This window comes from Sinocyclocheilus grahami, unplaced genomic scaffold (genome assembly GCF_001515645.1).
Source record: "Sinocyclocheilus grahami isolate Dianchi unplaced genomic scaffold, SAMN03320097.WGS_v1.1 scaffold44.1, whole genome shotgun sequence".
Lineage (NCBI taxonomy): Eukaryota > Metazoa > Chordata > Actinopteri > Cypriniformes > Cyprinidae > Sinocyclocheilus > Sinocyclocheilus grahami.
In genome coordinates, this window is record NW_015505223.1 from 2,809,946 (window position 1) to 2,832,931 (window position 22,986).

The window sequence follows — 22,986 nt, forward strand, 5'->3', positions numbered from 1 at the left end:
TCTCTTTTTTAGGGATGCACGATATATCGGCCACCATATCGGTATCGGCCGATAAATGCTCATTTTTTTCTGTTATCGGTATCGGCCTGATAAGAAAATTTGGCCGATATCTTAAAGCCGATAAATAATGCATTATTTCCTTCAGAGACACTTCAGATGTGCGCTGTTCGTTTGCAGCCTTTTGTGCAATTGTACGTTGTAATATTGTGTTTATTTGATGTATATCTGATTTATCTCATATAGAATGCGTTTGGTTAAGTTAAAAGAGCGCTTCAGTTTACCGGTGATCATCTTTAGCTCAGCGCACGCAGCTCAAACAGCAGTGCACAACATTAATAACTATGATTGGGAATGTCGTGTATATAACATTCTAATGAGAACATTATTATAATAAAACGTTGTGAATTCTTTGGGTTTAGTTGCCGTGTTTCAGCGCGTTGTTATGGGAAGAGCGCATCCACAACAGGATCACACATTCTGACTATAGCATGCAATAACTGCGTCATTTTGTACATATATAAGTTGTAATATTATGTTTATGTTGTATTAATATTAATCTCAGGATGCATTTCCTTGAGTTAAATAAGCTGCCAGCAAACGCTTCAGTTTACCGTGTTCATTCAGCTCTTCAGCTTCAGCTTGAGCTGCAGCTCAATGGCTGCTATTTAAAACAGTGGTATTAATTTGTTACTTTTTCAAAATCATTGATATATTATTAATAACAACAACCACTTGTATTTTTCTCTTATTATTTTCATCAACAATATGGTTTAGTAATTAAAATCATTTAATTATTGTCCGTGCAGAGGCTATTCTGTTTTATTGATCTGTGGCGCATTCATTTTGATTCTTTACACGTGTAATGATGTCCAGTGACTTGTTTGCATTATTTATGCATAATTTTATTTATTTGTAAGACTTTTTTATGACTAAATTTGGTAATGGGAGAGTAAAAATATTTTTAAAACGTACACCGTTCAAACTAGGCTGCTTATGTTGAAGTGTTTGGGATGTGGCTTTTAATGATGAGACCTTTTTTGTAATCAGGCTCTCAAAAAGTATATAACAATTTGGATATAGATTTATCGGCCAACATATCGGTTATCGGCTTTCAAAAATAAAGAATAATCGGTTATCGGTATCGGCCAAAATTTTCATATCGGTGCATCCCTAAAAGAAATCCTCAATGATGAAATATATAGGGAAAAATAGTATTTTATTCAACTGAAAAACACAAAATGCCAAAAATTTAGGTGCATTTTGAAATCAACTTGTACTTTATGAAACTAAACTTCTATTTTAATGAATTATATGCAGCAATGAACAACATGTAAACTAGAGCTGCACGATTCTGGATAAATTGAGAATCATGTTTTTTTTAAATATAAATTGGAGATCACGATTCTCTCACGATTCTGAAGAAAAAAAGATTAGAAAACTAAACAAAATAACATAATTTACTAGTGGTTCTTCTGACAAAATGTTCATTGCTTAAGTCTTTTTTAAAAATATATTCATTTAAAAATAAAAATAATAATAAATTCAATGGAGTCAGTGTCCCAATTCATAAAGACCTTTTTCACAATTGGAATCTACTGTATGAATGATTCAATGACAAATACTTTTTTAAACGGGCAGTTGTCGCCACCTCCTGGCGGAAGAGGATAAGCATTACAATACATACACGCGTTATAATACTTTCATTTTGAACGCTACTGTAGAGAATAAGTGTTTATACTCAAACTATAAACTTTTATCCCAGTACTTATGTTATTTACATGTCTGTAACAGAAATAATGATGTGTGATTGAAAAGACTGTTTGTGTTGCTCTTTCTGGATCAGCAGCAGCATGAATGATTCATTAACATGGGCAGTGACAAAACATGCTTCTCACGCTCCAGTGACACTCGCGATGTGAAACAGTTGTAATAGACAGAGCTGAATCATTGTCATTCAGGAATAAGATGTTTGAATCGCGATTGCGATCTTTACACAATTAATCATGCAGCTCTAATGTAAACCCTGCAAATTGTTTTGCGAGGAATCGTCACGTTCTCGCAAAACCAGTCGGATCTACTACACAATTATGTTCTTGTGTATTTTGTCCTTGTGATTATGTAATTGACTGTGCAAATGTAATTCCTAATTTTCCATTGCAATGTGGAGGGACTACCCATAATGGGCAAAAATTACTTACTGATATCTTTCAGCACATTCTTTATTGCTGTATCTCTTCAAGGTCAAGGATATTTTAAATATCTTTCCTAGAATTACGTCAGTTTGCTGAAAGTGAGTTCACCTGCTCTCTTCCTTTCTCAGGCTTATTATTATTGTTTTTCAGCTGAGAAATGGACCCAGTCCCGTGGGAATTGAAAATACGTATGCCTCTCTTGTCGTCATGAGAATGCGAATGCACGCCCCAGTGGAAAAGCTGTGGATGTTGCGGTTTAAAGTGTTGAACATGCTCTTATATGAGAGATGTATTGACAAACGCTCCAGGGCATTTTCATGAATAAGCTTTATTCTTGTCCCATGTAGTAATTTCAGCTTGAGATTCAGCGCTATATATTATTTATTTATTTTTACTTTTGTGACATACTGAGGCAACCTGTATGGGATTTTCTGTATTGCAAGAATTTAGCTAAATAAGGTTTAAATAATTTGTAAAGAATTGAAGGCATTAAAGACAACCTCTTGAGCTGTTTTGCCTGTAGACTTATTAAAATGGCTATTGGATTTCAATTTAAAAGGAACCTTCATTGATTTTTAACATTATTACTTGTGCATCAAACACTCCGCTACATTATCTTCAAATGAATATAGAGATTCAGTTTACAGACAGCATTCCAATCCTGTTTATCTTTTTGCTTATCCTACTTATATATGCATGAATTTGTGAAAATTTAATAGACCATTCTGGTCTTCAAGAAAGCATTTATTCTTACACTGTTCTGTATCCTATTTAGCACTCAAAGTAAATGCATCACTTAGGACAGTACTTAGGCTAAATGATGAGGCGTTTCCTTATGGTCTCCATGCTGCAAGGATGGGAATAGAGAGGTGGCAAACAGATCTGCTGTAGTATGGCTGGACGTGAGCCAAGGACCAGCGACACAGTAGTAATGCAATGCTAGAGTTGCTGCAGTCCCCAAAGCTACGACCAAACATCTCATACTAATGCATGTGCTAATACAATCTGTGTGGAAAATGAGATGATCTATAGTGCAGAAGCTGAAATGATGGAAAGGTAGTACCCAGGGCTCAACGCAGGTTGGGCCAGTGGTTCAAATTATTACTTGCCCTGTCAACATTTTCACTGAAAAAAATAAAATGGTTGCCTTTATTATTGTTTTTGATTGATGTTATCTTGTATTCTAATAAATAAGCTTCTATGACACCAATATTTTAGATACAAATTCAATTTTACAATTCTCGATTTCAATTTCGATACAACCGCAAAAACGACTAGCCTGACAAATATAAAGTTAATCAGTAATAAAGACAAGTGAACAGTCATTAAATAAGAACAAATGAACAAATTACAAGCAGTAGCACAACTGAATATATAAAACAAAGATACAAATTAAATGAATTAGGATTTTATGTTTGTTGGTGTTCAGGTACCAAAATTGAATAATCACATATAAAATACCATTTCCATACTCTACTGTGTTGCACCTTGATTTTTCATAACCATTTGAAATTAGTGGTAACCACGGCATTTTAATCATGAATCAATAAAAAAAAAAAAAAAGATTAACATCTGACTTTAGCTTTGTAAAATTATGCTACATAAAACACCTACAGGTATGAAACAGAAACAGCAGACGGGCTGATTGAGATGCAGAGTCACTCTCTGACAGCAGGTGGCGCTCATGGAACAGCAGCGTTTACTTGGTTATTGCTGTAAACAAAGCAGAACGGTCATATTAGCACTACTTTAAATGCATTATACCGAGCCAAGATGAATAGAAAATGCCATGTAAACTTTTCTGAAAACAGTCAGTTCCCCTCAACACATCCATAAAAAAATTCAATATTTAGGATTTTCTTCCTATATTTTGCGCATCGTGAAAAGAGCTGCTCTGCCTGTAAAGTAATGTTATTTTCTCCTCTTTGCATCCGTCTTCAGCTTCGCTGGCCTCTGTTAATGGGCGTTTACAGACTAAATATAATAATAATAATGTAATATTTCCACACAAATTACATTTTGAAAAAAATTATTGCTATGCAGTTAGGGTGCAAGCACAGAGATTGTCTGGAATAAAACAAAAAATGCCCAGTCGATCGGTGCATCTCTACTCCACTGTATAAATCAAATAGCTATAGATTAATCATTGTTAAAGTTCAGGGCTTGACGCTTACTTTTTTCAGAAGGAGTACATGTGCTCCTAAGTTGAAAAATTTAGGAGCACATTAAAGAATTTTAGGGGCGCAATGAAAATGTATTAAATAATGTGTTTTTACCTAATAAAGAGATACGAGGACCTTTAAAAGCAAAGTGATTTCATTTATTTGAAAACTTTAATTATTTCAACAGCTCTTTAAACAGTATTTCATATTTTTATGATCTGACTGAACATCTGTAATAAAGTAGTTCTTGGTTCTAAATTCTTAAAGTCTCAGGAGCACGGGAAGATGTTTTCGGGTTGGGTGTGCTGTGTGTGTCCGTGTTGGGTGAAAGAGTGGGGGAGGGGACTGGTTCACTTACGTCGGTGCTCGTGCTCGTGCTGGGGCTGGTGTTGGATGCCGATTTTGGAAAGTTTTTGCTGGGATGGGCATTTAAAAAAAAAATCTGAAATTCGCTTTTGCGCCATTATCTCCTTTTATTAAAGTTAATCTTGTTCGCATTCTGTACAGTTCATGTCTGATACCACATGCTAGCGTCACGTGTTCATGAGGATTAGGCTAATCATCCCATATAGAAAACCACGTTATTAGTGTTTTATCTGCTTGGTTTTTTTTTTTTGGTAAAAAATAAATAATTATTCGCACATGTGCAACTAAATACATTTTCCAGTTCGCACACATCTATTTTTAGTCGTAAATGCGAGTGAAATGCTTGCACTGTCGAGCCCTGAAGTTACAAGGTTACTCGCCAAGAATGCAGTTCTTTAGCGCCTTGCTGGAATGCTTTTAAATAGAAAGGCTTAAAAACAGATGCAAATGATAAACTTTTTGTGACGATGCGGCAGTGGCACGATCGGGCAAATTTTCCCGAGCATCTTTCATGCTGGCCCCGGGCCATCGGGCAGGCCTTATTGTTGAGCCCCCCCTTTCTTCAACTGCATCCTACTAGCATCCTCTTCTTTGGGAAGATTTCTAATGATGAAAAAATGAAATAAACTGTCAAAATTACAGAAACATTTAAATTATTCATCAGTGTCTGTAACAGTGTCAAACCGATATATATTGTATTAATATAAACTAGTTTTAATTAAATTCTGGCAGTTGAGATGCACACATATAAAGCAAGGTTATTATAGTTAACTAAAACTAAAAAGCCAAAACCATTAAAAAACAATTGTTACTTGAAATAAAATGAATGTAATCTGAAATAAAATATAAAAAAACGTATCTATTTCAGCTAGTTGCCAAGACAGCATTAATCATTTTAATTTAATTTAAAAGTTTTAATTTAGTCATAAATAACTAAAACTGAAATAAAAATTAATAAAAACCATATTGACACATAAAAAAATTACAAAAACAAAACTACTAAAACCTTAACTAAAATTAAAATGATAATAGGACATTTACAAATAAAAACTGATTCACAATTTTAATAAAAACTATAATAGTATCTCAATGAAACTAAAATAACACTCCAAAATTTATTGTAACAAATTTATTTTATATTTCCTTTTCTTGGCATGACTTTTTGTTTTGAGTTTGAGTGTTTTGCTAGCTTAAATTTGTTGGCGTGTCTCCTTTCTTGTGTCTTCCCCTCTCTCTCTGTTCCTCCTTGCACACGTTGTTCCTCCATATGGTTAGATGTTGCGCTGACTGTGCAGAGCGCTGTGTTAGTGTGATGTAAGGGGGAGGGACCCTGTATTTAACGCATCTACTGTGTTCCTTAGTCTCTATTCACTGGCATTGTCTCGGGAGACTCGCTCGCACATAAGCGCCGCTTCTGTCTCTCTCTCTCCTTCCCATCCGCCCCCTCTCACGCGCACACTCATGCATACAGGCACACACTTGACAGGGTAGTGTGGAGGATAAACCCACTCACCATTCCAGTCTCATCTCCCCCTCCCTCCCTCTCTCGCTCTCTCGCCGTTGTTTCTGACGCTCGGCGGAGGCAATCTGGCTGCACCCACCCAACTCTTCTTCAGCCTCGCTGAGCAGGAAACACTGCAGCAGGCATCGGCAGAGGTGGGTAGTCAAGCAACAAGACGAGCTCTCTTTGCTTTCCTCTCCATCTCATCCTGCTCCCCACCTAAGCGTGAGTGTATATGTGTGCATGTTCCATGCAGCGAAAGGGAATTCTGTCTTTCTGTCTCCTTGTCTTTCCCGTCTCCGCATTTGCTTGCTGCATTGAGAGGCATATCTGCATACCGTATTGAACAGGGAATTAAAATCTGTGTTTCCCAATGATTAATGCATGCCGTGTCTGCTTAAATTAGCATTAGGCATCATAAAAGCATTTAAGAATTGAAAGGAGTGAATGTCTGTGAAATGCATTGAAGAACAAGCATTTGATGGCTGAATATGAGCATCATGCGCTCACCTGCTGCAGTGCCCATCTGTTGCCCACAAATGCTGGCTTTACGCTACGCAGTCCGACCTTGATCTTCTATTATGGCTTACTTATAGTAGATGCTGTGCAGATAAGGCTGTGTTATGGTTTCTCTGAGCTGTCATGGTGTTATTATAAGTACTATCTGCTGGAGAGGAAGTGGATTTTCCTGCTAGGTTTGTGTGGATGGTGTCGCTCTGCCTCTGGGCACTGGGCCGAGGTTGGTGAATGCGAGGAAGGTGCAAGTCGCAGGGATCTGGTGCAGTAAGTTTTTAATGGCAGCTACGGCAGAGAAAAGGTGGTAGGAGATCTTGCTTTGAAGGCTGGAGCTTTTACTTTTGTAAATGATGTCCATCATTTTTGTATTGTGTGATCCCTACAATTTTATAAGATCTATGTAGGGAAAAGGATAGCACTGTTGTTGTTTTTTTTACTTTGTGGTAGGGCTGAACAATTTAGGAAAATAATCTAATTGCGATTTTGTTTTACCAATATTGCGATTTAATATGCAAGTTTTTGCTGGGATGGGCATTTAAAAAAAAAATCTGAAATTCGCTTTTGCGCCATTATCTCCTTTTATTAAAGTTAATCTTGTTCGCATTCTGTATAGTTCATGTCTGATACCACGCGCTAGCGTCACGTGTTCATGAGGATTAGGCTAATCATCCCATATAGAAAACCACGTTATTAGTGTTTTATCTGCTTGGTTTTTTTTTTTTGGTAAAAAATAAATAATTATTCGCACATGTGCATCTAAATTCATTTTCCAGTTCGCACACATCTATTTTTAGTCGTAAATGCGAGTGAAATGCTTGCACTGTCGAGCCCTGAAGTTACAAGGTTACTCGCCAAGAATGCAGTTCTTTAGCGCCTTGCTGGAATGCTTTTAAATAGAAAGGCTTAAAAACAGATGCAAATGATAAACTTTTTGTGACGATGCGGCAGTGGCACGATCGGGCAAATTTTCCCGAGCATCTTTCATGCTGGCCCCGGGCCATCGGGCAGGCCTTATTGTTGAGCCCCCCCTTTCTTCAACTGCATCCTACTAGCATCCTCTTCTTTGGGAAGATTTCTAATGATGAAAAAATGAAATAAACTGTCAAAATTACAGAAACATTTAAATTATTCATCAGTGTCTGTAACAGTGTCAAACCGATATATATTGTATTAATATAAACTAGTTTTAATTAAATTCTGGCAGTTGAGATGCACACATATAAAGCAAGGTTATTATAGTTAACTAAAACTAAAAAGCCAAAACCATTAAAAAACAATTGTTACTTGAAATAAAATGAATGTAATCTGAAATAAAATATAAAAAAACGTATCTATTTCAGCTAGTTGCCAAGACAGCATTAATCATTTTAATTTAATTTAAAAGTTTTAATTTAGTCATAAATAACTAAAACTGAAATAAAAATTAATAAAAACCATATTGACACATAAAAAAATTACAAAAACAAAACTACTAAAACCTTAACTAAAATTAAAATGATAATAGGACATTTACAAATAAAAACTGATTCACAATTTTAATAAAAACTATAATAGTATCTCAATGAAACTAAAATAACACTCCAAAATTTATTGTAACAAATTTATTTTATATTTCCTTTTCTTGGCATGACTTTTTGTTTTGAGTTTGAGTGTTTTGCTAGCTTAAATTTGTTGGCGTGTCTCCTTTCTTGTGTCTTCCCCTCTCTCTCTGTTCCTCCTTGCACACGTTGTTCCTCCATATGGTTAGATGTTGCGCTGACTGTGCAGAGCGCTGTGTTAGTGTGATGTAAGGGGGAGGGACCCTGTATTTAACGCATCTACTGTGTTCCTTAGTCTCTATTCACTGGCATTGTCTCGGGAGACTCGCTCGCACATAAGCGCCGCTTCTGTCTCTCTCTCTCCTTCCCATCCGCCCCCTCTCACGCGCACACTCATGCATACAGGCACACACTTGACAGGGTAGTGTGGAGGATAAACCCACTCACCATTCCAGTCTCATCTCCCCCTCCCTCCCTCTCTCGCTCTCTCGCCGTTGTTTCTGACGCTCGGCGGAGGCAATCTGGCTGCACCCACCCAACTCTTCTTCAGCCTCGCTGAGCAGGAAACACTGCAGCAGGCATCGGCAGAGGTGGGTAGTCAAGCAACAAGACGAGCTCTCTTTGCTTTCCTCTCCATCTCATCCTGCTCCCCACCTAAGCGTGAGTGTATATGTGTGCATGTTCCATGCAGCGAAAGGGAATTCTGTCTTTCTGTCTCCTTGTCTTTCCCGTCTCCGCATTTGCTTGCTGCATTGAGAGGCATATCTGCATACCGTATTGAACAGGGAATTAAAATCTGTGTTTCCCAATGATTAATGCATGCCGTGTCTGCTTAAATTAGCATTAGGCATCATAAAAGCATTTAAGAATTGAAAGGAGTGAATGTCTGTGAAATGCATTGAAGAACAAGCATTTGATGGCTGAATATGAGCATCATGCGCTCACCTGCTGCAGTGCCCATCTGTTGCCCACAAATGCTGGCTTTACGCTACGCAGTTTGACATTGATGATATGTGTTCTATTACAGCTTTAGTTATAGTAGATGCTGTGAAGATGAGGCTTTGTTATGGTTTGCTGTCATGTTATTATAAGTACTGTAAAGTCTGCTGGAGAGGAAGCAGCTTTTCCTGCTAGGTTGTGTCTGGATGGTGTCGCTCTGCCTCTGGGCACTGGGCCGAGGTTGGTGAATGCGAGGAAGGTGCAAGTCGCAGGGATCTGGTGCAGTAAGTTTTTAATGGCAGCTACGGCAGAGAAAAGGTGGTAGGAGATCTTGCTTTGAAGGCTGGAGCTTTTACTTTTGTAAATGATGTCCATCATTTTTGTATTGTGTGATCCCTACAATTTTATAAGATCTATGTAGGGAAAAGGATAGCACTGTTGTTGTTTTTTTTACTTTGTGGTAGGGCTGAACAATTTAGGAAAATAATCTAATTGCGATTTTGTTTTACCAATATTGCGATTTAATATGCAATTTTTTTAAAAGCTCTTTATGTTCTGTATTATTCAACAAAGACAAGCTATAAATCATTGTATAGTATGACCAACACACTATTAGATAGATTAAACATAAATGTTCTTTTCTGTAGGCCAGGCCTATTTGTTACGATGAAATTAGGTGATGCATGAATTGATATGAATTACATTTTTATTTAACTACAATCACAGTATATTGACTGATTTGTTGAACTTCCAAACACAAAGTTCAAATGATTGCAACAGTCGCTTTGTCGCGAGTCCAGTGTAGAGCTCTTGCGGCGCGACGCGACAACTGTAGTGTCCGGTATAGACACGGCGAGTGAAGCAGAGAGCAAGATATGCCTCGTCATATTTTCTGCATTTAGCTTTTAAATGACCAGCACCTGCCTGGGTCAGTGCCACTTCATCTATGGCTTTTCTCTTCCCTTTGACACACCGATCCATCTCCCATTCTAACTTTTTCTGCTGATGGCCTGCGCTCGACTTGAAGCAGCGCTGCATAGACCGATGGGTGTGTGTCATCAAAGCACTGCGAGAGCTATAAGAGAGCGCGGACGTCTCCTTATGCTTTCTCTCGCTCGCCGTACTTTGATGTCATACACCGATCTGCTCTTCAAGTCGAACACACCTCTTTACTCTCGCGTGTCACGTGACCGTGTAATCGCAGCCTCTGCTTTCATATCGCGATATTATCACAAATGCAATTAATTGTTCAGCCCTACTTTGTGGTATTAAACTTCATCAGTGATTGAAATGTAGGATGCACAGATATCATCATTTTATTTGTAATATACAAAGTAAACTGCAGTCAAATAATAAAGCGTCACGTGTTCATGAGGATTGGGCTAATCATCCCATATAGAAAACCACGTTATTAGTGTTTTATCTGCTTGTTTTTTTTTTGGTAAAAAATAAATAATTATTCGCACATGTGCAACTAAATACATTTTCCAGTTCGCACACATCTATTTTTAGTCGTAAATGCGAGTCAAATGCTTGCACTGTCGAGCCCTGAAGTTACAAGGTTACTCGCCAAGAATGCAGTTCTTTAGCACCTTGCTGGAATGCTTTTAAATTGCTTGATTTTTTTTTAAATTAGAAAGGCTTAAAAACAGATGCAAATGATAAACTTTTTGTGACGATGCGGCATGGCACGATCGGGCAATTGTCCCGAGCATCTTTCATGCTGGCCCCGGGCCATCGGGCAGGCCTTATTGATGTCAAATAATAAATCGTTCAGCTTGCAAGAAATTCCTCTATACAGCATTGTAGTTTGGTGAATATCAGGTAAATACTATTCTTGTGGTTTTGGTTTGGGTAATCAATATGGCATAAAATAAAACGGAATGTAAATATTAAAATTATAATATAATTTATAATATTATAATATACCTGTACATACAATTGTTATACCTGTACATACAATTGTCGATTTGTATATTTTTATTCCTTATTTACTTGTTCAATTTTTTTATTTATTTTTATTTTTTATTATCTGTGTTTTTTTGTTTTGTTCTGTCACTGTCATTCTGTTACACTGTGGAAGCTTCTGTCACGAAAACAAATTCCTCGTATGTGTAAACATACCTGGCAATAAAGCTCATTCTGATTCTGATAAGTTAAAGATTGTAGGGGTGCTCCGATTGATCGGCTACCGATCGCTATCGGCTAGGCCTGTCGCAATAATCAATATATCGACTTATCGTGCAATATATGTGCATGACTAGGGATGTAACGATTCACTTAACTCACGATTCGATTAACGATTTTGATTTCATGATTCGATTCACAGTTTTTTTTTTTTTTTTTTACAAAATGAGATTTAAGACATTATAAATTAAATGTGTCCTTTTATTATTGCTTGGACAAAATGCTGCACATTTCTTTTTCAAATTGAAATATAACACTATAATAATAATATACTAATATAGCACTTGCATATTATTGCTCTTTTGTTGGATTTGATTGCTTCTATTGTCCTCATTTGTAAGTCACTTGGGATAAAAGTGTCTGCTAAATGACAATTTAAATATAATGTAAATGTAAATAACAAAACTAAATTGAAATTTTAAAACAAGCCCCAAATCAAATAAATGGGTAACACAAATAAAATAAATCTCTTCATATAAACAAAATAAGGCTTTGTCTGTGCTCTTTCCATTTAAAATCAGAGGCAACCACTGCATTTTAATCATGATCCAAACAAAGATGCTGCATACATGCAACATGAGCAGTTTTTAATCTAAATTAGATTGTATAATTTCGACAGAAACAGAATGGTTTACCTTCAGTTTTGTGAAACTATACATAAAAAATATCTGCATGAAACAGCGGACGAGCTGAACGAGACGCAGATTCACTCTCTGCCAGCAGGTGGCACGTAAAGAGTTTCCTTGGTTTCCGCTGTAAACAAAGCAGCGCTGCACATATGAACTTTAATGTGCATTATACAGAGGCAAGAGGAAAAGAAAATAATACCATCTAAACTTTTCTAAAGACAGTAAGTTCCCCTCAGACATGGATTCTTATAAACTCCTGCCCCTAAATGAATCGCAATTTGTTTAGCATCTCAACCGATTTGAATTGTCACATTTTAATCTATTTTTTCACCCGGCTCGCGGTTAATCGTTACATCCCTATACATGACCTCAATCATTTTTGGTGACGCAGTATATCGCCCATTATATTTACTTAAAAATTAATGTCACCATGTTTTGTACATTCCACTTGCGCCTGTGTCTTTTGCAGCTTCTCGTACATAACGTGGTGTAGTCATGAGGTGCTAGTTCAAATTTAAAAAATGCTTCTACAAACAAATTTTCATGTGCAGATATGGCCTTGTTTAAGGATCTGGTTCTTTGTGCATACAGACATCTGACTGCTAAGTAGTGATTGTGTTTTTCAGCAATAGTGTGCACCCTTAATTTACAGAGAAAAGAAGGTCAGGGCAAAATCTGTAGATGGAAAAATCTCCATAATTTTTTTTGTGTATTTTTTTTCTACTTGTTACTTTGCACTTTTTGCTAGAAAATGTCTATTTACCATTTATTCAGGTTTTTTAAAGTATCTAATATTTTGATACTTAATTTCCATGATCTAAATATTCTTAAGAATTAAAAGTTTGTTGTCATTTGGAAGCGTGTAGGCCTTCTTGCATTATTATGCTGTTACATTATGATTATATATTCAGTGGCATAAAATGGTCTTTAAAATGACAATAATATCGCTTATCGCAATTATTTCTGGGGTAATATATCGCACAACAAAAAGTTGTTATCGTGACAGGTCTACAAGTATCGACCGATAATCGCGTTGTGATGATTGATCGGCGATCTCTAAATAGGCAGATCTCAAAAAACCGATCTCAAGCTGATAACGTGCCTGCCGTCAGAGCTTTGGCATGACATGCAGCGGCACCCGGCGCAGGTGAAATAATTATAATGCTGAAGGTGAGGTACAATTCATATTTCTTCAATAAATAACTTATAAAGTAATTTGAAAACTCTCTGTGAGACATAATTAGGGTTGGGTACCAAAACCCGTACCTATGTAACCGGTATGTACAATAACCGAATCAGAACGCAGATTTCGGTGCCTCATTTCGGTGCCACTTAAATACCTGAGCGATCGATTTAAATATTTCTCCTGGTTCTCCGAAATGGACGTAAGAAGCATTGGCGTCGCTAGGCCATTTTTTAGGCTATAGCGATTAGCTCCATAAACTGTACACAAATTTGTGATCGCCTCAGTCAGTCCAATTTAAATTTCATATGAAAACGGCGGCATGTTTAGAAAGCCATGTAAAATTAATGCAAGTTCAACTTTTAAAAAAACATGTCTAAAATATATTTATTATATATAGTTTTTAAACATTATGCACTTTTTTTTTCCAAAGATAGTCGTGTTATTTTATTATGCTTTGAAGAAAGTGCATAATATTTTGCTCGATGCGCCCTCTTGTGTCCTCAGGAGAGAAGCCAAAAGCTTTTTTCCCCCTAACTGAAATTATGCCTTTGAATTCAAATATAATTCGAATTTTGATAATATTTAAGTAGAAAATTAGAATTTTGACAGCCCTAGTGCTTATCGATAGATTGTTATAATATCTGTATCTGTGCAGTTCTTTGTCATAAATACAGTTTACAAAAGATCACGAGGGAGCTATCTGTTTCCCATCTACTGTAAAGTTTGCTGCGTTCACCCCTCATCACAAAACAGCTGTTTCCTCCAGTGAAAATCTAGCCCTTAACAGATACGAACACATACTTTAGAAAAGATCATGTTGCTATTTTTATTTGAATATTTAATATAAAACGTATTACAGTGTATGTGGCATACCACACAGTCATTCATAGAACTGGTTAAAGACCATGACAGACAGCACTCAATCAATTCACTCTTTTTAACTAAATATCAGAGTGATTGACAGAGATACAGTAGTACAGTAGAAACATTATGTGTGGTTTTGTATTCAATATTGTTTTGTATTAAATAATTACCCAGATCGTGAAATACATTTATTAGTCTTAGAGTAAGGAAAGCACAACTCGGGAAATGAGAGCATCCAAGGAGCATGTGAATGCTATGTATATCTATTTTAAATATTTTTAATGTTCTTTAATGTTATCCATCGTTTTTTTTTGTGGCTCTTTATTTTTAAAGTATCGGTATCAGGCACCGGTACTGTTTTAAAAGTATCGATTTGGCACCAGTATCATAAAAAACCCAATCGATACCCAACCCTAGACATAATTTCACAAACAGGAGTGAATCGCACGCCCGCTCTTTCTCTCTCTCTCAGAAACAAATGGCTTCAAATCACATTGCGTCTGCACTATAAGCGAGCTGCACAGTTAACAAGAATTGTCACTTGCACAATCGAGGCAGTGTCGCATCGTCACTAAAGTTTATAAATTGCATTTCTTTTTAATTCTTGCCATTAAAAAGTGTTTAAACCATTCAGCGCTTGTGCGCTCTCCTGGAGACCGTGCACTCATGCACACTCGCAGCGCACACACATAATGCCAGGTTCACATTACTCTGTTTGCAGTGCGTATGCTGTGCATATTTTTTCCGCTCTCATGTTAACAGATTAAAGCGCTCCCACTGCACACGGTTGGTGTCCGTCAGTGCGTTCCAGTAGCGGTGCGTCTGCAGCAGTGCAGAGATCATTTCCTCACGAGTCTATTTTAGCTGCATGGCACGCGCTGAATTAAAGTAACAGTGCATTGTTTGCGGTAAATATGAACATGGATTGACACGAAAATGCAGTGATTATACCATAAATGCATATAATTAAAGTCTACTGTGTTTCACAGTCAACACATATAGGCTATGGCTTTTTGGCTAGGTTTAAAGGAAAAGAGCACTTTTAGATAAACAAGGCAATAATAGTTGGCATTCGTGGAGGTAGCAACACAAAGTTCTGTATGAACCGCAGGATTGCTTGTAATAAAGAATTAAATGCAAAAGAAAAGGCAGTAGAGCTGACTGTTTCTGTCAGTGGTAAGCTTTAATTTAGAATGTTTGTGATAATGTAAGGAAAGTACTTTTAAACATTTTGCCAATTGCTTGAGTAACTTAATATATAAATCTATAATCTGTAAATGCAAAAGTAAAAAGCATTGAATAATGTGTTTCTTTTATTTTTTTGCGTTTAAACATGTCTATGAAAGATTGTATTACTGGACTGTGTAAAAAAAGAATCACAATGCTAAAGAAGCATTTTAAGTAATAATATTTGGATTTGAAATCAAAATAATGGATCAATGTTGTGTTTGTAGTAAACAGCCACGGATCAGTTGCAGACACAGTCAGTGCTGCTTCTGAAACGCTCGTGTACCGCACATGGACTGCATACACACTGCAAACGGAGTATGTGTGAACCCGGTGCAAAAGGCCGCCTCACATACAGCTCATGAAATCAGGCTTGTGTTGTGTGTAAGCTATTGTGCAACATTTTTTGTCCACCCCTCAAATGAAAAAAATCCCCCTCACAAGAGTCACCTAAAAGAGGAATTAATTTTCAAAAATGAAATTTAGGCCCTGAATAAATGTCTAAAAATCTTGATTGGATCATCACTATAAATAATTCTACATGATAAAAAGAAGGCTTTAAAAAAATCGATATCGGTGATCGTATCGGCAGATACTGCTTTCTGTGATCGGTGATCGTGATCGGCCTCAAAAATCCTGATTGGAGCACCCCTAAACGATTGTTTGATTGTTAAAGCGTGTGATGTGCTTGAGTTAAGCACAATAAACCTTGAAAAAGAACTCGTGATCACACACCGAAGCGCACGCACGGAAAGCCGCCTCTCTCAGACAGCCTGCGATTACGAATTTTGTTCTCCTTCACGAGTTATTGTGCTTCAATGGTCAAATACACACACAATTATGTTAAAACACCCGTGACTTGAGTGAACGTAGACAGCTGAGAAAGAAAATGCATATGTATCAATAAATTGGATCCGTGCAGCTCGTAAAGTGACAGCAGGCTAATATTCCTGCTGCTGTTTGTATCTATAATGTTAATCAAACTACAAACGAAAAAGAGAAAATCACTCGCTGATCTTGACTGACTAACTTTAGTATCTTTAAAGGGTTAGTTCACCCAAAAATGAAAATTAGCCCATAAATTACTCACCCTCAAGTAGGGCTGTGCGATTAATTTAAATCGAATCGAAATCGCGATTTGAGACGTTGCGATTTGCTAATCTCAAAGCCTGTGATGTGGACGTGATACTACTCTCTTCCAGAGCATATGCATGACTGCCAGCCTTGATTTGCAGTCTTACTTGCCCAGGGCAAGAGTGAGCGCACCTCCGTTCTCTGCTCTAGCCAACTGTGTAAACACCCACCATTTAAAAAAACTAAAAACATGTAAACCGGGACGGGAGAGAGACCGAGTGGGATTATGGCGTCTACTGGGTCAAATCGATAGTTAGGCAAAATAAAACTAAAGAAAAATTTATGCAACTTAAGAGTCGAAATGACACAACGAACAAAAAAGGTAATTTGCAAGAGCGCATTTCAAAAGCTCCCTTATCGGTTCTGTTTTCAGTACTGGAGAATAAAAGATACATTCTTAGATGTTTTTGTTAGTACGTGAACATTATTTTACACATTTTATCTCCCCAACAGATTAATTTGAAATAAGTTTATAATGCATGTTCACTATTCCAAATTCAGAAGAGCACACACAGCCTGTGTCTGTGAATGCTTCTCATACTCGCTCCTCTCTGCCCCACGTGGCGCGAATCCCGTGTCACGAACGAGCCGTTCACGCTTACTGCATGCAGCCTGTCTTGTAATGCTCGTTTATACTCGCACCCGGCTCCGCACCGCAAGTCTTCACGAGCGCATCTGGCAGTATGGCTGAGGCTTGACGCATGCGCGCAACCTGTGTCGACTCGCACCTGGCTCCGCGTTTAAAACGAATGTAAATTCAGTCTAACTGCTTGCTAATTTCACTTGGATGAAATGAAACATTCAGCACATTTTCCACTTGTTCTTAAGATCCCAAATACTTAAAAATGAATAAATCAGCATATGTAACATATGTAATACTTTAATAATTGATTTAAGAAATAGTTCTTTATTTATAAAAAATAAACAAACATTTTCTGTGAAATTCGGTAATTAAGTTAATTCTGTAAAAGTAGTTATACCATTATAATCGTGCCTGCTGAAAAAAAACAATATAACTTCTCCCAAAACACAACAAAACATTTTATGGATTTCAGGGTTATAATTGGAATTGTATTGGTTTTAATGTAAACTATAATGGTGTCTATTTGATGGATTCTATTGGTGGGATGTAATCTGGCAGATGGCAAACAATAGAACAACAGTAATTCCTATTGAAATAATGCCCAAAACAAAAAGGAATTTTGTAATGGTTTAATGGAAACTATAAGAATTTCTGTGATGGTTTCTATAGTTTTTTTCAGCAGGGTAATGATACCCATACTGTGCTGCACATTATTGACAATATTGAGCTGAAGCTTGACTTTGCAAATTTAAAATCGCAATCGCAATATCTGTCAAAAAAATCGCAATTTGATATTTTCCCCCAAATCGCACAGCCCTACCCTCAAGTCATAGGTGTACATGACTTTCTTCTTTCAGACGAATCCAGTCTGAGTTATATTAAAAATGGTCTTTGATCTTTCAAGCTGTTTAATGCCACTCAGTGGGTTTTGCATGCATCCGTCCAAAAGCAGTTAAATAAAATGCGCCCATCCATTAAAAAAAGTCTCACACTGCTCTGGGGGGTGAACAAAAGCCTTCTGTACCGAATCGATGCGTTTTTGTAAGAAAAATATCCATATTCAAAACGTAATAATCACTTCAATGTAGCTTGGGCTCATTGTTGTACACTGGAAGCAGTTCCGGGGCAATGACGTGTAAGGTCAGATTTGCGCATGCGCCGCTCCGAAGTGACGCACGTGGAAGCGCAGAGGAGAGATCAAAACAACGGTCACTAATTAGAAGTACTAGGGATGCACGATATATCGGCCACCATATCGGTATCGGCCGATAAATGCTCATTTTTTCTGTTATCGGTATCGGCCTGATAAGAAAATTTGGCCGATATCTTAAAGCCGATAAATAATGCATTATTTCCTTCAGAGACACTTCAGATGCGCACTGTTCGTTTGCAGCCTTTTGTGCAATTGTACATTGTAATATTGTGTTTATTTGATGTATATCTGATTTATCTCATATAGAATGCGTTTGGTTAAGTTAAAAGAGCGCTTCAGTTTACCGGTGATCATCTTTAGCTCAGCACACGCAGCTCAAACAGCAGTGCACAACATTAATAACTATGATTGGGAATGTCGTGTATATAAAATTCTAATGAGAACATTATTATAATAAAACATTGTGAATTCTTTGGGTTTAGTTGCCATGTTTCAGCGCGTTGTTATGGGAAGAGCGCATCCACAACAGGATCACACATTCTGACTATAGCATGCAATAACTGCGTCATTTTGTACATATATAAGTTGTAATATTATGTTTATGTTGTATTAATATTAATCTCAGGATGCATTTCCTTGAGTTAAATAAGCTGCCAGCAAAACGCTTCAGTTTACCATGTTCATTCAGCTCTTCAGCTTCAGCACGCGCAGCTCAACGGCTGCTATTTAAAACAGTGGTATTAATTTGTTACTTTTTCAAAATCATTGATACATTATTAATAACAACAACCACTTGTATTGTTCTCTTATTTGTAAGTAATCTTAAAGATTCCTAAATGCATCTACTTTCGGAATGCCAAATAAAGAGCTTTTGCTTTCTCCTGGAAACACACAGCTTCTCCCTGACATGCTGCTTCAACACTAACTGCGGTTACTGAAACCACGCCTTCTTTCTTTGCGTGCACATTTGGGCAGCATTATGCAAATATTTCCACATAGTGAGGTAGATATGTGGGGGCGTGTTAGAACGAGCCGTTTTAGAGGGGCGTGGCAGAGTCTTAACTTTGATAAAGAATATCTCTTTGGTTTTAACTTCAGGGATCTTATCTATGCACAATCAACTTGTAACACTCCAAAGAGAAAGGAAAACTTGAAATCGCATCATATGACCCCTTTAACAAACGTTGGTTTTCACGAGACACACTGGCGCATGCGCAGCGCTGACCTCATACGTCATTCCCCCGGAACTGCTTCCAGTGAGCGCAAGCTACATTAAAGTGATTATTACATTTTGAATATGGATATTTTTCTTACAAAAACGCATCGATTCGGTACAGAAGGCCTTTGTTCACCCCCCGGAGCCGTGTGAGAGACTTTTTTTCTTTTTATTTTTCACAGTACAAAATAGGTAATGGCATATGTTTCATGTTTACATTGGGCACACCCCACCAGGTACAATATTCTGATTGTTTGCATCTTGTTTTTAAGCCCATAAATAATAATGTACTCGTTCTAATATATTAAAAAATCATATTTACATTGCTGGTAGGTTATCATTGCACAAATGAACACACTCTCTATGTTGAAAAAATAAAAATAAAAATTAGAAGTGTTCTAAACTAATACGCTGTCTTCTGTATCTAACGCACACACATGGTCAGTCACTCAGTCATTCAGGAACAAACTTTTTAGAGCTGCCCCGCAATATTATCAACTAAATAGCTTAATCGCTCAAGAGCTACATTATCTTTTTCAACAAGGAGCTGGTAACATCCATTGCTTCTAAAGGAATTAAAGCCACAGCTTTACTGTTAATAGAGAAATGCGGCAAACAGTGGTAATTCATACATGCACAGCCCCCCCCCTCATAAATGAACACTTGATGAATTACACTTTTCTGAAAATAGAATATTGAAGTGGAGATTGCTAAACTGCAAGCTTACCGGTATTTTCAGAAAGCAAGCGCGTTTATCCACAGTGGAGAGAGAGCGCGTACACATGGTTGCCAGGTTGACAAAAATAAACTTATCAGATATTTCCTTATTGCGCAAGTGGGAAGCTCTGTTTTGGGGATTACGTCTCTTTATATCAGGCAACCCAGTTGTGCTCCTATCAGATATTTCCTTATTGCGCAAGTGGGAAGCTCTGTTTCGGGGATTACGTCTCTTTATATCAGGCAACCCAGTTGTGCTCCTCTGCGGCCAGATTAAACCTTGTTGTAGCCTATATATTATGCTCTATTCATTATTTTTTAGAAACCTCGCACTTTTGTACTCCATTTTAAACGTTGTTCTCGTATTCAAATTAAGCGTAGTCCACTTCTGCACACGTGCCACAATATCGATACAGGGCCAGCTATATCTCTGTGATGATACATCGTCGTATCGAACACAGCACTACCTAGTCAGAAAATATGGGATATCACATACTTTCATGCATTTGTTTTTCAGCAGATATGCCTTAATAGTTGCCGGACTGTTTTTTAAGCAGACATGAAGGAAGCTCTGCATGTAAATTTAAGGTTCTTCTCTGAGAAAACTCCTTAACAGTTCTCTCTAATCATCCTGGGGTTTGGATGCAGAGCTGCTGTCTTGGTACATTAGTCATGTTTGGGAGTCCCACCAGGGAGAAGGGTGTGCACTTGCAGATCTGTTTAACCTGCGGCATTTATCACACCTGCCTGCATCGCAGGTGTGTGTTAATGTGTATATGTGTTTGTGTGTGTTTTGTCATTTAGACCACCCAGTCATGTTGGCAGAGCATTTGTAAGTATGGACTACAAGGTCCAAAATGGATACTCGCCAAATATGAGTGAAACTTGGCCAGGTGGCAGGCAGTAACGTTTTAAGAATTGCAAAACACTACACTGTGTTGTTTTTCTGGCATAAGCAATATAAACAAATCAAAGAAATCCAGACTGCCTGTTTAAAAAGCAGTCACTGTTGCATGTCTACAGAAACAGTAAGTTGAGGCAGGACAGACTGAAGGACTTGCGGCTGGTTGCTCTTGGATATTATTATAAATAGGGGTGTAACGGTACACAAGCATGACTGTTCGGTATGTACCACAGTTTTGATGTCAAGTTGTTGTTGTTTTTTTTTATTAAATAGTGGTTTACTGAACAAATTGCTCTTTCTTTAAATAAACGGTTATAATTAACATTTTCTTAGGGATAAAAAAATCTACCTCAGCTTATGCTCTAAACTATAGTGAGCCCTTTTACATTAGGCCTACTATAAGGTAACAGTTAACAACCGAGCCCAAACTTAAATTTAATTATTATATATATTTTTTAATATAACAAGCAACACTTGGAACTTAAAAAAATTTATGCAAACGTACATTGCACATAATGTAGTTTTTAAATTAACTTCTAAATGATAAAAAAATATTTTTGTTGTTGAAATATAGGTCTAAATAAATCTGTTTCATATCTTTATATAATTCAAATGTGTTGAATAAATTCATTTACAGTGCCTCTCATAACTCGTTTCATAATAGATTTATTTAAACATTAAATAATTAACATTAATAATAAAGGTAAAGTAAAATATAATGATTATAAAGTCTAATATTTCGCGAAATGCTCTTCTCTAGACTTCCGGTTTTATATATTGTTACTTTTGATAAGAAACAAAGTCTCACCTTTTCAAATTATGTCCTTTTTCCAGGAAATTCAAACAATAAATGCCGTTTTGCCACTCTTTGATGTGGCGTGACAGATCGCATATAAACGCCTCAGTTCAAACGGCAACGCAATCATCTCTTCCTCTTTACTACTAGTTTTAACGTGAAGTAAACATGAATGAACTTCTCCTGCCTAGTGGTCGACCGATATTGTTTTTTTTTTTCAGTCCAAAATAACTTAAATAAAAATCGCCCATCCATAAAAAAAAGTGTCTCACATGGTTCCGGAAGGTGAACAAAGGCCTTCTGTAGCGAATCGATGCATTTTTGTAAGAAAAATATCCATATTCAAAAGTAATAATCACTTGAATCTAGCTTGCGCTCTCTGTTGTAAACACAAGCAGTTCCGGGGGAATGACGTGTAGCGAATCAGCTCATGGGAAATATGAATAATTAACCATAACTAGTTATAATTAACTATTCATATTTTAGATCCACTGTAGATATTTAGCTGACCACTCAGGGTCAACCGTCTTGTCAATTCTAAGAACGTTAATTTCCTGGTTAAAGGAAATAACTTTCTTACTGTACAATTCTATAAGTTTGTAACATAAATCTGCATGATTATTGTTTGTCATATAAAAAGAGAATATATAGTGTGTATTATTACACACAGATGCTACAGACGTATGAGGTTGGCTTTGAACGAACCTCACAAGTGCTCACAAGAAAAGTAAGCATAGAGCCCTGCAGCATAATTTGAAATCACAAGTTTAAAGTTTGTCAAGCTGAAGGCCAGTGAAGCTGAACTCACATACGTGGTACGTTCACATTTTAACCGGTATGGTACCGGTATCGGTACCTGAATTTCGGTGCCGGTACCAAACGGTACCTTTTTTCACTACTTTACTCTGTGTAATTACAAAAACATTTATTTCAGTGAAAAAATAAGTCCAAAAGTCTCAATCTCAACATTTTGAACAATAAGGCCCTACAAACTTTTTTCCCCAGAAATTCTTGTTTTAATTTTTATGAAAATCAAATGAAGGCATTAAACATTTATTTTAAATCAAATGAAAATTAAAGTTAGAAAAAACTGCTTGAATATTCCTTTAAAACATTTTTAATAGGCTAATAATTGTATAATTTTTTTCTACAATTAAGTGATTAATCTGGTTGTAA

The 22,986-nt window shown here is 36.8% G+C and overlaps 1 protein-coding gene across 3 annotated transcripts in view; it reads left to right on the forward strand.

Moving 5' to 3' along the window:
- kcnab2a (potassium voltage-gated channel subfamily A regulatory beta subunit 2a) overlaps window positions 1-22,986 on the forward strand; it is a 145,883-nt gene that overhangs the window by 8,881 nt on the left and 114,016 nt on the right. Inside the window, exon 1 of one of the 3 annotated variants that reach the window (XM_016268265.1) lies at window positions 8,566-8,865. The exons of the other annotated variants lie outside the window; for them this stretch is intronic. The gene's annotated coding sequence lies outside the window, so the exon portion shown is untranslated. Of the gene's footprint in view, window positions 1-8,565; window positions 8,866-22,986 lie in introns of those variants that run through there. 3 annotated transcript variants of the gene reach the window in all.